The sequence below is a fragment of the Scardinius erythrophthalmus genome (genome assembly GCF_964197995.2).
Source record: "Scardinius erythrophthalmus genome assembly, chromosome: 11".
Lineage (NCBI taxonomy): Eukaryota > Metazoa > Chordata > Actinopteri > Cypriniformes > Leuciscidae > Scardinius > Scardinius erythrophthalmus.
The window spans coordinates 17,783,004-17,797,788 of NC_138231.1; the positions used below are offsets into that span (position 1 = coordinate 17,783,004).

The 14,785-nt window shown below is 44.3% G+C and overlaps 1 long non-coding RNA gene across 1 annotated transcript; it reads right to left on the reverse strand.

Moving 5' to 3' along the window:
* Positions 1-249: 249 nt before the first annotated feature.
* On the reverse strand, positions 250-2,705 carry LOC308698776. Its single transcript, XR_014031107.1, has 4 exons — positions 2,675-2,705; positions 1,701-1,733; positions 974-1,030; positions 250-863 (listed from the first exon to the last, which is right to left on the reverse strand). It is a non-coding gene; the product is annotated as an uncharacterized lncRNA (long non-coding RNA).
* Positions 2,706-14,785: the final 12,080 nt, after the last annotated feature.

Genomic DNA, 14,785 nt, shown 5'->3' on the forward strand with positions numbered 1-14,785 from the left:
GTGTTGCACGTCGCACGCATCACACACATGATCAGCGTCGGCCAATAGTGAGCCTATGTGGTGACGTGCAACACAGACGCGCTGCGCAGTTTTACTAAGTAAAGACACTCAGGCCCACGGAGAACATAATGAATAGTGGAATAAAGTCGTTAGTTTTGTTTGTTTTTTGCGCACAAAAAGTATTCTCGTCGCTTGATAAACATATGGTTGAGCCACTGTAGTCATTTGGACTATTTTAACGATGTCTTTAATAACTATTCTGGGCCAGCAAGTTTCAGTCCCTTAAGAAGCCTATGGACGAGTGAGACAGCTCTCAGATTTCATCAAAAATATCTTAATTTTTGCTCCGAAGATGAACGAAAGTCTTACGGGGTTGGAACAACATGAGGGTGAGTAATTACTGACAGAATTTACATTTTTGGGTGAACTAACCCTTTAAATACTACATCGAGACCCATCTGCGACATCTTCTCAGTTCTTGCGCATGTGTCGTGTTACTCTCGTGAACACGTCAAGAAGATGAACGAAAGTCTTACGGGGTTGGAACAACATGAGGGTGAGTAAATATTGACAGAATTTTCATTTTTGGATGAACTAACCCTTTAAAATCCATTTGCATCTTCGCTATGTCCATGACAATTTTTTTTAAATATGCCTCAAAGGTATATTTAAGTACTTCAGGATACCTCAAGTTCTCAGTACGTGATTCCAAACATCATGGCACGAGCAGATGCAACCGAGGACAACTCATGTAAAACCTCAATACCATCAATGACAATGCTGATGTCCAGGGGAGTGCTTAGACCATCACTTTCACAGACCACAAGTCCAAGTTCTCTCTGTGCTTCAACTTTCTGGCCAATCTGAAAGACACACAAGCAAAAAAAAAAAAAAGAAACAATTCTTACTCCGAGAGCTAATTCATAAATTCAACTGCTCTTACCAGAGAGACCAAAAGAGACCAATTACTTACCGTTATCTTCTGACTGGACTACAATGACTCCAAACTGTTGTCTTTCAACATCTGTATCTTAAAAAAAAGACAAACACAGCAATCACCAACTTTCATAAAGAAAATTAAAATGCATGGATATGCTTTTGCACCTAAGAGCCAATCATTTTGCAAGTTTATAAATAATACATTAATTAAATAAATTGGTGTAATTTGAAGGTTTATCAATAATTATTTTCAAAGTTGCAAAGATGTCATGTCATACAAATTCCATAAAATAATGTATTTTGTGTAACGTATAATGTAATAGGTCATTGCGTGCATGCATGTTTAAAATTTTATGACGTAATCGGAACCTACTGCAGTGTGTTAAACCGTCAACAACGTAATTGATCAATCAAGAATTTACCATATATTTATTCTTTTAAGTTTATACAGTATGTATATATGAGGCTACTGTCACTTTAAGAATGGCAAATTTTGGCAAATGTTTAACACAACCAAATGTGTTAAAGTGAATGGCAAGGTAGACATTTTCAATTAAAATAAAATATCTGTGACCATTCAAACGCCATATGACACTAAAAAGAACTCAGTTCAGTGCTGTGCAATTTATTGATAAAGTGTACATTCTCTGATCCACTTTGAATTATTTGATAAAACAGTTGCATTAATCAGTTAACTGATCCTTATATGATTATAAATGTATGATAGAAACAAACTTAACATAATTTGTAAGATTACTCACCATATGTAATTTTGTGTCCACCATGAGGTAATCCTGCAGCAAAAGATGATGATGGTCGATAATAATTTTCTCCGTGGTCACGTGGCTTAAACAGAATGCAAACTTGTCATTTGATTTGAAGCATAATCATCATCACACCAACTTAACTGTTGCTTGACTAATTTTAAAGTATTAACCACTCTTACTACTTTATTTTTCTCATTCACCAATGTTTCTACATCAATCAAATGTCAGAAACTTTATGCAATCCACTCAATGAACGAAATGCAGATATATACGCAATGTATACAATCTCTACCGATAGTAACAATAATATATACTATTTTAGGGTTTTTCCTGGATCAAAATGAGTTGAAGGTGGTAAAATCTTGCTTGGAAAATAGGTATCTGAGCTTGGGCTGTCACGATTATTAAATTTGGTGGAGGAGTTGTTTTACTGCGACGCGCTGTTTGAATGCTGAATGGAGAATGATCAGCTGCAGCGGAGGGAAGACGAGTTTGCGTAAACTTTAATTTAACGATGTAAAATTGATTCTGTCCCTCACAACAAGATATGAAATGGCTTTACAACACTTAAATCAGTATATTAGGATGTGTAAAGGATTGCGTAACAAAGATATTTCTAATTATTTAATTATCGCGACAGGCCTAATCTGAGCCTGTCTGAGTTTTGAGGACAGCCGGATCGGGCACGACATTAGACGGAGGCGGTCGCCTTGTAATTCTCGATGCAGGAAAAACCCAAATAAATAATGTAATTAAAAGTCCACAAATTATCTAACTACTTAAGTATTTATTAATGGCTATCCATCGTTACTAGGCCTAACAGTTATAGCTACACTTGAAATATCAGATGACTCTGACCAAAATAAAACAGATATTCAACAAAACACATACATAATGCATTGAATTTTACTTTAATATTATAAAAATGCATATCAACGGCGATAAAACTTATTTTTAGGATTACTCACCAACTGTGGAAATTGCGTATCCTCAACGTCGTCATACAGCAAAACAAGATGGCGGCCGAACAGAAAATTCTCGACCCAAGCTTGATGACGTCAGTAGTCACGTGGTTTGGACGTGGACGTAAAATTGTAATTTGATTTAAAGCAATTAGTTTAAATTATACCCAAAAATTTGTTTTTACTTCAAGACAACTAAACTCAATTACATTAGACCAACGATAAGCCAGAAAAGTGAATTTATTGAGTCAGATCAAGTATAAAAAGTTCTTTAAACTAATGACAAGCCATATGCACTTTTTTCAGTGCAGTTAGATCCGTCTAAAATAATAAAAAATCCAGCAAAAAGATCCATTGCTAAGCTCATCTTGAATACACTTTGGGGTAGGTTTTGTCTGAGATCTCACTTTGCACACAGTGAACTCCTGGCAGACCCAGAAGAATTCACTCAGCGTCTCTTTAGCCACGCCCACGTAATACGTCATTTCTCTTTCGTATCTGATTCAGTGGCTTTGATTCAGTCGAGTAGTGCGACACAAGACCCATCTCCCACGCGTGATGAAAATATTTTCGTGGGCGCTTTCACGACTTGCTATGGGCGACTCGAGCTGTATAATTTTCTGGATAAATTACGGGAGCGTGTGATTTATGCCGATACAGATTCTGTGATTTTTTTATCAAAAACCGGTGATTGGATTCCTGAGACAGGATCTTATCTCGGTCAGCTGACGAGCGAGTTAGATTCTGGTCAGCATTTAATTCAATTCGTTTCGTCGGGTCCTAAATCTTATGCATTTAAGACGTCCGATGGTCGTTCATGTCTCAAAGTTAAAGGCATCACGTTAACAGCAGAGAATGCTGAAATAGTTTCACTACAGAGTCTGACCGATATTGTGAGCGGCTATGTCGAAAGAGGTGTCAGATTACACCTGTCAGCAAAAATAAACACCATCACACGAAATAAGAGGAGATTCACATTACACAACAGGTCAAATGTGAAAAAAAATTTCGTGGTGTATGATAAGAGGGTACTCCAACGAGATTATACAACTCTGCCTTACGGATTCTAGTAATATATTTAAAAATGTGTGAAACAGATGTGTTTGACTGTAGAATGGAGCATCCGTTCTCGGCAATCGTAGCAGGTCCAAGTGGTTCTGGGAAGACTTTTTTTGTGAAGAATCTAATGTATAATTCAGAGAAAATGTCCTCTGTCAAGTTTGACAATTTTGTGTATGTGTATACATCCTGGCAATCATTGTATGATGAAATGTTACATGCTTTTGATATTAAATTCATTGAAGGTATACCAAAGAAATTGGATGACGGCATTATTTCCTCCTAGTAAAACATCGATCCTTATCATGGATGACGTTATGAGTCAAGCTGCGTCTAATTCTGAGGTCGAAAACGTTTTTACACGACTAGTGCATCATATGAAGATTAGCTGTTTGCTACTGATACAGAATCTGTTTTTCCAGGGTAAATCTACCGGAACAATCGGCCTAAATACAAATTATTTAACCCTCTGATGGTCTTTATTTATGTCTACACTCGAGTTTTTTGGGGTCTCTAGAGACCCCAGACAATAACATTTAATTTTTGTAACAAGATAATAGTTTTTTTTTTTTTACAAATGTAATTTTATTCTGTTTGTTAATGTTTTTACTCAACATTTGTGCAGTTTTTGGAGAATTTATGATATTTTTTAAATTTCTATAAATAAATAAATAAATAAATATTTAAATAGCCTTTTTACAAAAAAACAGCATTTGATGTAAAATTCACTTTATAAAAGACCCAGATTTCTAACTTTCATTCATGGGGATAACATGGATAATTTTAAATGGTTTAATGTAACATTTATGCCCATTTTTTGGAAAATGCAGTTCTCTTACGAGAGTCCTCTCGTACTGCGTTTTTGTAAAAATGCTACGGGAAAACTCTCTTTTCACGAAATACTGAAGCAAAAAATTATCCTTAATTTTCATACATGTAAAGCGCGTTGCAGCAGTGCACAGCTATGGCGAGACGGTTTGCTCGCTCATTGGCTGCTCTGCGGCAACTGCATAAGCCTATCGAGCGAGGCCTAAAGTGCGCTTTCCGACGCCCATATCCTTTATTGCATATTGCTCTGTTTTGTGTGTGTGTGTGTGTGTGTTCACTTGTAACACTCACCCCCTAAAAGAGCTGCGTCTTTTTAAAGATGCCATCCTGCGGCTCGTGCCGAGCCCCACTCACCGAGGGAGACCGTCATGTCATCTGTGTCTTCTGTTTGGGTGAGGACCATGCAGGGCTCGCGCTCGCTGACGGCGGCTGCCCTCACTGCGAGCTTTTGCCGATGGTGACTCTGAGGACTCGCCTGGCATCCTTCTCGAAGCCTGCATTCACCGCCGCGATGCCGCGCCGTAAGAAGCGCCGCTCGCAGCGGGTCCCGGAACCCGCTCCAGCCTGACCAAGCTCGCCGGTTCGCCCGCCAGCTTCGCCGGCTTCTCCCGAATCACTTCCTGATGCTCAGCGCCCGCAGTCTGCCGCCGCTTCATCAGAGGAAGTTGTTTCAGAGGCCGCGTCGGGGGAAAAGGATTCCTGCTCTCTGCTGGCTTCAGGCAGCGAGGACTGGGCGAGCTCCGAGGATCTCGCGCCTCCTGCCCGCAAGCCCACGACGAGAGCCAACATTGAGACGGAGCTCATGCGAGTACTCGCGCTGGCCGCGGCGAGCCTCGGCCTCGAGTGGTCTGCACCGGAGCCCCCCTCTCGCACCCGGCTGGATGGTAGCTTCCTCCCTGGTGAGCGCACTTCTCCGGAATCAAAGCCCGCTCCTTTTCTTCCTGAGTTACATGAAGAAGTTGCGAAGGCCTGGAACGCGCCCTACTCTGCGCGAACGCGCTCATCTGTGTCGCCTGCATTTTCCTCGCTGGATAATGCCAAAGACCGAGGCTACCTTTCACTTCCGCCGGTGGAACAGGCGATAGCGACCCACCTTTGCCCGCCCTCTGCTGGACGGCGGACTAAACCGGTGTTGCCTTCAAGAGGCTGCCGCATGACGTCGACGCTGCTCGCGCGAATTTTCTCCGCCGCTGGGCAGGCCGCGTCAGCGCTACACACCATGGCTACGCTGCAGATATTCCAGGGTGATGTCCTCCGTAAGTTGGACAAGATGGGACCTGACGCTATCTGCATCGCGGATTTGAGGAGTGCTTCTGATCTCACGCTCCGAGCCACCAAGGCTGCTGCACAAGCCATGGGACGGTGTATGGCTTCTGCCACTGTTGCTGAGAGGCATTTATGGCTGACGCTCACGGAGATGGCCGATTCCGAGCGCACCGCGTTTCTCGACGCCCCACTGTCTTCCCCTGGCCTTTTTGGTTCCTCTCTCTCCGAGTTCGTGGAGAGATTTACCGAAGCCCAGAAAGCGTCTCAAGCCTTCAAGCACTTCCTACCGAAGCGCTCCGGTTCTGCAGCGAGTCGTGATAAACGGACCCCGCGGAGCTCTCAGCCTCAGCCCCCGCCTCCGGCTGCCTCTTCACAGCAGCCACAGCAGCGCAGCTCGAGGCCCCGCTCTCGCTCAAGCGCCCGACGCCCCACTATGCACGGGCCGCGGTTGAGGATTGTGGTGAAACCAGAAGCCCCGAAGAAGTCCTAGCACGCCTAGGAAAGCGCAGGTGTGTGAGTCCCGTTGCGGCCGGCCTCTCACCCAAGCGCGCCGCTGTTTCAGTCCCAAGATTTGCGGCTGTTCCAGCGTTTTCTGCAAGGCGCAAGCCCGCACAGTTGCCCGCTTGCCTGCACACAAAAGCCGTTCTCACGGCTACCCAGATATATCCCGAGAAGAGTGTATTTTCTGGTGTCCCGGCCACGGCCGATGGTGCTATAAATGTAGTGTCGATGCCCACTCCTCAGTGCCCATCCCTACACACAAGCACAGCCCTACACTTAGGGCTCGCGCACATAAAATCGACTCAGGTCGATTGCGCTTCCAACATAGTAAAAGTGCCCACTTCCCAGTGCCCACGAACACTATGTCTAACAGATCACAGGCTCTCTGTAAAAACGAGACCTGTGAGCACGCGCTCTGCTCAGGCAGACAGCGCGCCCAAAGCAGTGAATGTGCCCGCTCCCCGCCCACATTTACTCGCACACATGAGTCCCACGAGACTTTCTCAGTCCTCCCTCACTCAGTTAAGCACTGTAGTAAGGTCGAGGACGAGAGTTCCGCCCGCTGTATTAAGCGCGCTCCCCGCCTCAAATGCCACAGGCATAACGCCTATGTTATTGAGCCCCGAAGCGCCTCTGTCGCACGGCGAACAGAGCGCGCTCCGTATCCGGCCCTTAGCCAACCATGCAGAAGCATGGGCAGCGCTTCCAGGGGTTTCGGACTGGGTGCTAGGCATTATAAAGAGAGGCTTCTCGCTACAGTTTTGTCGACGCCCTCCCCGCTTCACAGCGCGCGTCGAAACTACGGTGTCTTTGGAAGTAGCACACATACTTCGCGCCGAAATATCAAAACTGATAAGCAAAAGGGCGTGTACCCCGAGCTCAAAGCGAAGGGGGGCTATACAGCAGATACTTTCTAGTCCCCAAAAAGGACGGCGGTATCAGACCCATACTGGATCTAAGACGGCTGAACAGAGTATTAGTGAAACGCAGTTTCAAAATGCTCACTACCAGGAAAATCCTCGCGCATGTTCGCCGAGAAGACTGGTTCATGTCGATAGATCTGAAGGACGCGTATTTTCAAATACAGATAGCGTCACATCACAGGCGATACTTGAGATTCCCCTTTGAGGGTCAGACATACCAGTATACAGTCCTGCCCTTTGGCTTGTCCCTGGCACCTCGTACATTTACGAAATGCATGGACGCAGCGCTCGCTCCTCTCAGACTCAGAGGCATGCGAGTGCTGAACTATTTGGACGACTGGCTGATCCTAGCTCAATCACAATCACAGCTCGTGGAGCACAGAACCATTTTACTCGATCTCCTTTAGAATCTTGGTATCACGGTCAATTGGGCAAAGAGTTCACTGAACCCCAGTCAAACGATTTCGTTTCTGGGTACCGTTCTGGACTCACAGTCTATGACAGCGCGGCTGTCGCCACAGCGCGTGCTGCACATTCAGCGCGCGGCGAGATCATTCCGCTGCGGCGCGACCACCCCGCTCAGGAAGTTTCAAAGGATGCTAGGTCTCATAGCCTCAGCATCACCAGTTCTCCAGCTGGGCTTGCTCCGCATGCGCCCGCTGCAGTTCTGGTTGAAAGCGCGAGTACCGCGCGGAGAGTGGGTGTCCGGTCGGTTACGCCTCAAGATCAATCAGAACTGTGTGACAGCCCTGATACCTTGGCTGGCGGACGACTGGTACCGATCAGGTGTAAGCCTGGGGACTTCCTCAGGAGTGAGGATGGTGTCGACAGACGCATCCACCTCGGGATGGGGAGCGCTGCTCGAGGGCAGACTGTTCTTCGGCCTGTGGTCGGAACGAGAAAAGCTCCAACACATCAACTGCCTAGAAATGAATCCACATCCCTGTACAGGCTGGCGAAACGCCTCCTAATATGGGCTCAGCACAACTTACGCTCGCTGAGAGCAGTGCACGTGCCTGGGCTTCAGAATGTGGGCCCAGACAGACTGTCCAGGAACAACATTCCCCCGGGCGAATGGTCTCTACACCCACAAACAGTCCGGCTGTTGTGGGAGAGATTCGGCAGAGCGGAGGTGGACCTATTCGCGTCCCACGAAAACGCTCATTGCCCCGCGTTCTTTTCCAAGAGCGACAGCGCGCTGTCCCGGAGATGGCCGCGCTGCCCGCTATACGCTTTTCCCCCCGTCTCCCTCCTGCCACAGGTGTTAGAGCGGGTCAGGGAAACAAAATGCCCAGTGCTGCTTGTAGCACCGTTCTGGAAGAACCAAGCATGGTTCCCAGTCCTGATGCAGTTAGCAGACATCGCTCCATGGCCAGTGCCGTTGAGGAGAGATCTCCTCTCGCAGGCCGGGGGCTCGATTTGGCACCCACACCCGGAGCTGTGGTCCCTTCATGTGTGGGCGCTTAACGGATATCCGTTGGTCTCGCAGAGGGAGTGATGAATACCATCACTCAGGCTAGAGCACCGTCGACTCGACGGCTTTATGCCTCAAAGTGGTCGGTTTTCTCCGGCTGGTGTACAGCTCGGACAGCTCGGAGCCTATCACCCCTTGATTGTGAGGTAACGGAGGTTCTCTCCTTCCTACAGGAGCTGTTGGATAAGGGCAGATCCCCTTCCACGCTCAAAGTTTATGTGGCGGCTATTTCAGCGTTCTCTGGATCAACGCTGGGTCAGTCACTAGGAAGGAACGACTTAGTCATCCGCTTCCTCAGGGGAGCTAGGAGGCTGAATCCACCCAGACCTCCTTCAGTGGGACCTTTCTACGGTTTTGGCGGCCATGAAAGGTGCCCCTTTCGAGCCTATCCAGTCTATTAGCCTCAAACATTTGTCTTTCAAAACAGTGTTTTTGATGGCTCTCGCTTCAGTGAAGCGCATAGGCGATCTGCACGCGCTCTCCGTGAGCCCAGCGTGCTTAGAGTTTGGCCCTAATGACTCTAAAGTCATACTCAAACCTAAGCATGGCTATGTGCCAAAATCCCTCAACACGCCGTTTCGGGCTCAGGTTATTTCCCTGTCTGCCCTACCGGGATCAAGTGAGGAAGGGGACTCGAGTTTTCTTTGCCCCATTAGGACTTTAAGAGCTTATGTGTCCCGCTCTGCTGTCTTCAGACAGACAGAGCAGCTCTTTGTTTCGTTCAGTGGACGTTCCAAGGGAATGGCTGTTTCGAAACAGAGTCTATCCAGATGGATAGTTGACGCCATAGCGCTGGCTTATACTGTCAAGGGCATCCAGTGCCCGTTGGGAGTTAGAGCGCACTCCACGAGAGGCGTTGCCTCCTCGTGGGCTTGGTCTAGCGGGATTTCCCTACAGGATATATGTACGGCGGCAGGCTGGGCCTCACCGTCTACATTTATCAGGTTTTATAACCTAGAGGTTCCCGCCTTACAGGCTAAGCTTTTATCGGTGTAGTCGATTCAGCTGTCTAACTAGATCTCTGAAATCGCAGGCGCAACGCGCTACCGACTATCTTTGGGCAGAATTGTGTAAGACCCACATTTCCCACATTTAGTTCAGGCTCCCTACCCTGTCTATGTGATGTCATATTCGCGTCTGCGGACGTGGCCATATAACTACAGTATAGGGAATTAAGGTTTCCCCTCCCTTATTCCCTGACTCTGTGTGAGTCTATCTGGTGATAATGATTTATCCCAGCACGCACGGCGTTTTACAAGGGGTTCCGGTAGCGTTTTTACAAAAACGCAGTATGAGAGGACTCTCGTAAGAGAACGTACTCAGTTACTAACGTAACCTCGGTTCTCTCTAGAAGAGGGAACGAGTACTGCCTTCTCTGCCGTGCGTACGGTTCACTCTGGTTCGCTTCGGCGATCAAAATCAAGTGAATCAGCCTTTTCGAGCTCCTTTTATAGAGGTTAGCCACGCCCGTCTCGGCGGAAAATGGCGAGGAGGGCGTGAAGCGCCCTCATTGGCCTGACGTCACTTTAGGCCTCGCTCGATAGGCTTATGCAGTTGCCGCAGAGCAGCCAATGAGCGAGCAAGCCGTCTCGCCATAGCTGTGCACTGCTGCAACGCGCTTTACATGTATGAAAATTAAGGATAATTTTTTGCTTCAGTATTTCGTGAAAAGAGAGTTTTCCCGTAGCGTTTTTACAAAAACGCAGTACTCGTTCCCTCTTCTAGAGAGAACCGAGGTTACGTTAGTAACCGAGTACGTTTTAAAATAAAAAATTATAATTTTAACCACTAGATGGCTATAGAGCTCCAGTATATGCTATTTGCTATTAGACTACCTGAAAGATATCTTTTCACAAGTTGGATTCAGTTGGATTCATATCTAAATATTATAAAATCACAATTATAACAAAAATAAAATATTTTTTTCAAAGTTTAGCATTTTTTTGTACCAAAAAAACCCCCCAGTTTTTCAATAATGTTACATTATGATTAGAATCAAACCTGAACAAAATGTTACAAAGAGAAATGTTGGAGTCTTAAGATTTTATCATTTATTTCAATCATTTATTTTTAATCTAATTCTAGATTCTAGACACACACAATTGTGTGTGTGTGTGTGTGTGTGTGTGTGTGTGTGTGCGTGTGTGTGTGTCTGAGAGATAAAGAGAGAGAGTGTGTGAATACACATTGTCGATGTGCCAGTGTCACCACACCACTTTATATTTGTAGTGGTTCTGCATTTTGGATGATTTTATTTGACAAATTATAGCCTTACAAATGTTCCTGTGTGTGTATGCGTGTGTGTGTGTGTGTGTGTGTGTGTGTGTGTGTGTGTGTGTGTGTGTGTGCACATTTTTCAATGTGTCAGTGTCACCAATTTATTTTTGTGGTGGTACTGCATTTTGGATGATTTTATTTTACAAATGATAAGAGAACAGTTTTTATAGTCTCAAAAATGTATTCCTCTATATGTGTGTGTGTGTGTGTGTGCGCTTGTTGTGAGCAAAATAATTCAGAATTGTGGATGCTTTTTGAATTGGTGGAAGTGTGCCACTTTATTTCTGTCATTTCTGTCGATGTGTTCTGCGTTGTTTCTGATTTTGATGATGAATTTTGTCTATTTTGATTGCGGGGTCTCTGAAGACCACGAGTGTCACAAATTTTGTCACGCTAACATAAAAACAGATATCATTCCAATTTTTTATTTTTTTTTGTAGATCTAGAAAGTGTTAAGAGCCGTAAAAGGTTTCATACCATTTGGACAAAGGGAATATTTTTTTTTATTTGAGCAAAAGTCATTTGCGGGTCAAAAAGACCCCGCGGACCATCAGAGGGTTAATTATATTTAAAAATCCTCGCGACAAGCAACAGATAGGTATTTTGGGTCGTCAAATGTATCCGGGTAATGCAAGATTCTTTATCGAAGCGTATCACGATGCAACTGAACGTCCTTACAGTTACTTGCTCATAGATTATAAACCACAGACACCAGAAAAATTACGACTCAGAACGGATTTACTGTCAGACTATCCGGTGGTGTACGTCCCGAGGTGAAAATGAGCACGAGGCTTTCCAGAAATCTCTACCTCTTAAAGCTATTATACAAGAGCTCACCTAAGCAGCGACGTGTTATTCTCCAATCGTCACCCGACGAGTTAATATTAGCTCTATGTGAAGTGGCTCTCAATATTATTCATGGCAAGATCCCTCTAACTGCGAAACAGCACGGGACTTTAAAAAGAAAGAAAAATGAATTAAAGTACGTTGCAAATAAAAAAATCAATATCAGCAGAAAGAGACGTATGATCAATCAAAAAGGGGGTTTTCTGCTTCCCCTTCTTAGCGTAGCACTTCCTTTCATAAGCAGTCTAATAACTAGAAACTGAATCTGAAGAGAAAAATGCAACATACCGAGAAATTGTATCTCGTGCCAAAACATCAGCTGGATAGACTAAGAACTGCACCGCCTCGTGAAAATATTCATACGGTTGTGGAGAATGACTTAGATTCATCTATTAGAGAAATATTACAGAAGCATGATTTGAACACTTACGAAAAATCAAAGCTCTACACTAATGTTTTACAACGATTCTTAAGTGTGGTAAAACACGGTGATATGGAAAGTAACACTCTAAAGCCCCTTTCACACAGAGATTCCGGAAAATACACGGATAAAGTGACCCGGGATTTGACCCGGGTTCATTTGATTTTGGTTCATTCACACTGCCAGTGATTTTCCGGAATCAGAGAGCGCGTTCACACACAACCCGTGTATGTCCCGGAAAGACACGTGACATCGATGTGACTTGTAATGTCTCAGCAGCGTCTTCAGTTTGCTTATGAGCTGCGATTTCTCTCTCGAGAAACCACGCTTGTGCATTTATTTCTCTGATTCGATCATAAAATTGCGCATTTCGTACCGTTTCACAGCTGGCGAACGATCCCGGCTTCAGCGTCATCACTACGACACGGCATTATTACGGCTTTTGTTCACACAGCGCGCGTTCCGGGACTGAACACGGCAATGTTACTAGGTCCCCAACCCGGCATCGATCCCGGCATTAAACCCGGGTCGTGTTTGCGTTCACACAGAAGGCGTTCCGGCAATTTGCCGGCAATTTGCCGGGTTCAAAGCGCTGTGTGAATGGGGCTTAAGTCTTACATTACCGGAACACAAGACACCTGTCACCCCCCATACCCCGGATGTTAGGCATGATGACATCAGTGAGGACCCAATCGTCTCAGAAGTTTTAAACAATATTCCTCAGAGAAGCTTAAAAAATGTAAAATATATTATGGATAAAATGTCCACAGCCAAACACTTGTCTTCATGGACAGTTGATGGAGAATTTGTTTATAAAGGGAGAATCATTCCAGGGTCCCATATATTTGACCTGGTAAAGAGTGTAACATCACCACAAATGATGCAAGACAATCGCCGCCCTGTAGGTTGGTACGAGTTTTTGGATGCATTTGCGGGATTAAAGATTCCTTATTCGACTGTGACCAACCATAATGTAAGACGGATGATTGAATCGTTTAAAAGAAAAACACACGCGGATGACTTTGGTGCTGTACCTACGAAGTCTTTGAAAAAACGCCACACACACACACACACACACACGCACACGACTCTGATGAAAACGTATTTAACTCACCCAGTGTAGATGCAGACCAATGGATGAATTTTTAACAAATATATGTAATGACATAGCTATGTGTTTTTTTACAAATATTATCATGTATGGGATTTTGTATCTGTGTTTATTTTTTAAAACTATGTATGTTATTGTACAACATATTGTGTTATTGTTTTTTGATGTCCAATAAAAGAAAGAAAATGAAATTATTTGTTTGTTTACGACTCGTTTTTATTCATTACATATTCTTTATTTATTCGTTACACAGGTATTCATAAGACTGGAACATTTTACCAGACTGTACACACTGGATACATTTAAATATTTTACTAACACAGACCATGGGTTTCAATTTTTTCACAAAAAGAGACACCATAGTATCATTTCTTAATAGATTATCGTTATGGTCAAATTTCATTATATCCTCATACTCAACACCCCGTGAAATATGATACAGAAAAAAGACACAATGCTGTCCACACGTGACTGATGTAAAATCTTGGACTTGTCTGGTAGAATGATGAACTTGTGTAGAATTGTTTTTTAGAAAGTCGAGAATGGATGGTGGAAAAAAATCTAAATCCGGGGGATTCCCAAAGCTGTCAAAAAAACATCCGTACCCGTTTCGATCTATGTATATGCCTAACCAGTGGCGTCCCGGTTCGTCCGATCGATCCGTATTACAAATTAATTGAGCTGGAACGTCTATCAATGGTTCTTTGGGAAGATGATCGCTAGCAAGTACTCCTAAAAAATTTACATTACACGTAATGTTATCCATAACCTCTGTTAGCTCCACAGTGTTCATTTCATTCACTTCAGTAATGTTCTGCCAACACCTGTCTTCTGTTTGATATCTCAAGCAGAGAATCATAGGTCGCATAAATTAAAATATTTACTGTGTTTTGTAGAGGCTCTCTAAAACGTCCTAAAAGGAGCGAGGGTGAGACAGACACTCTTTTGATAAAAAGAGATGCAGAGATTATTTTTAGTTTATAATCGATCGCGTCCCCTCGCATGAGACAGAACGCGTCTTTTGCTCTAGTTAAACGAATACGAATATCTACACCGTTCAATAGTAATTTCGGCTGAAAAAATATATCGCTATGTATCGGAACCAGTAGCTCGACAATATTGCTCCCGTCTGTAAACGCAGCTCTTTGTTAAACCTGCATTCGCTCCAGCAGGGTCTGTTGCATCCATATGACCAGCTGTATCTTTGTAAAACAATCCTGCTGAAAAGTTGTTCTCTAGGGTATCTTTTCCATAATTAAAAAGTATCTCCAGAATGCATCTGTAATGATACGTGTTGGACGACTGTGATACCAACCGATCTCCTAGGGACACATCCACCTGAGAGAAAATACTTCCGGATGGATAATTAACAAGTCCCACCGGAGCTCCTTGTGGCGCATCATCTCCATTT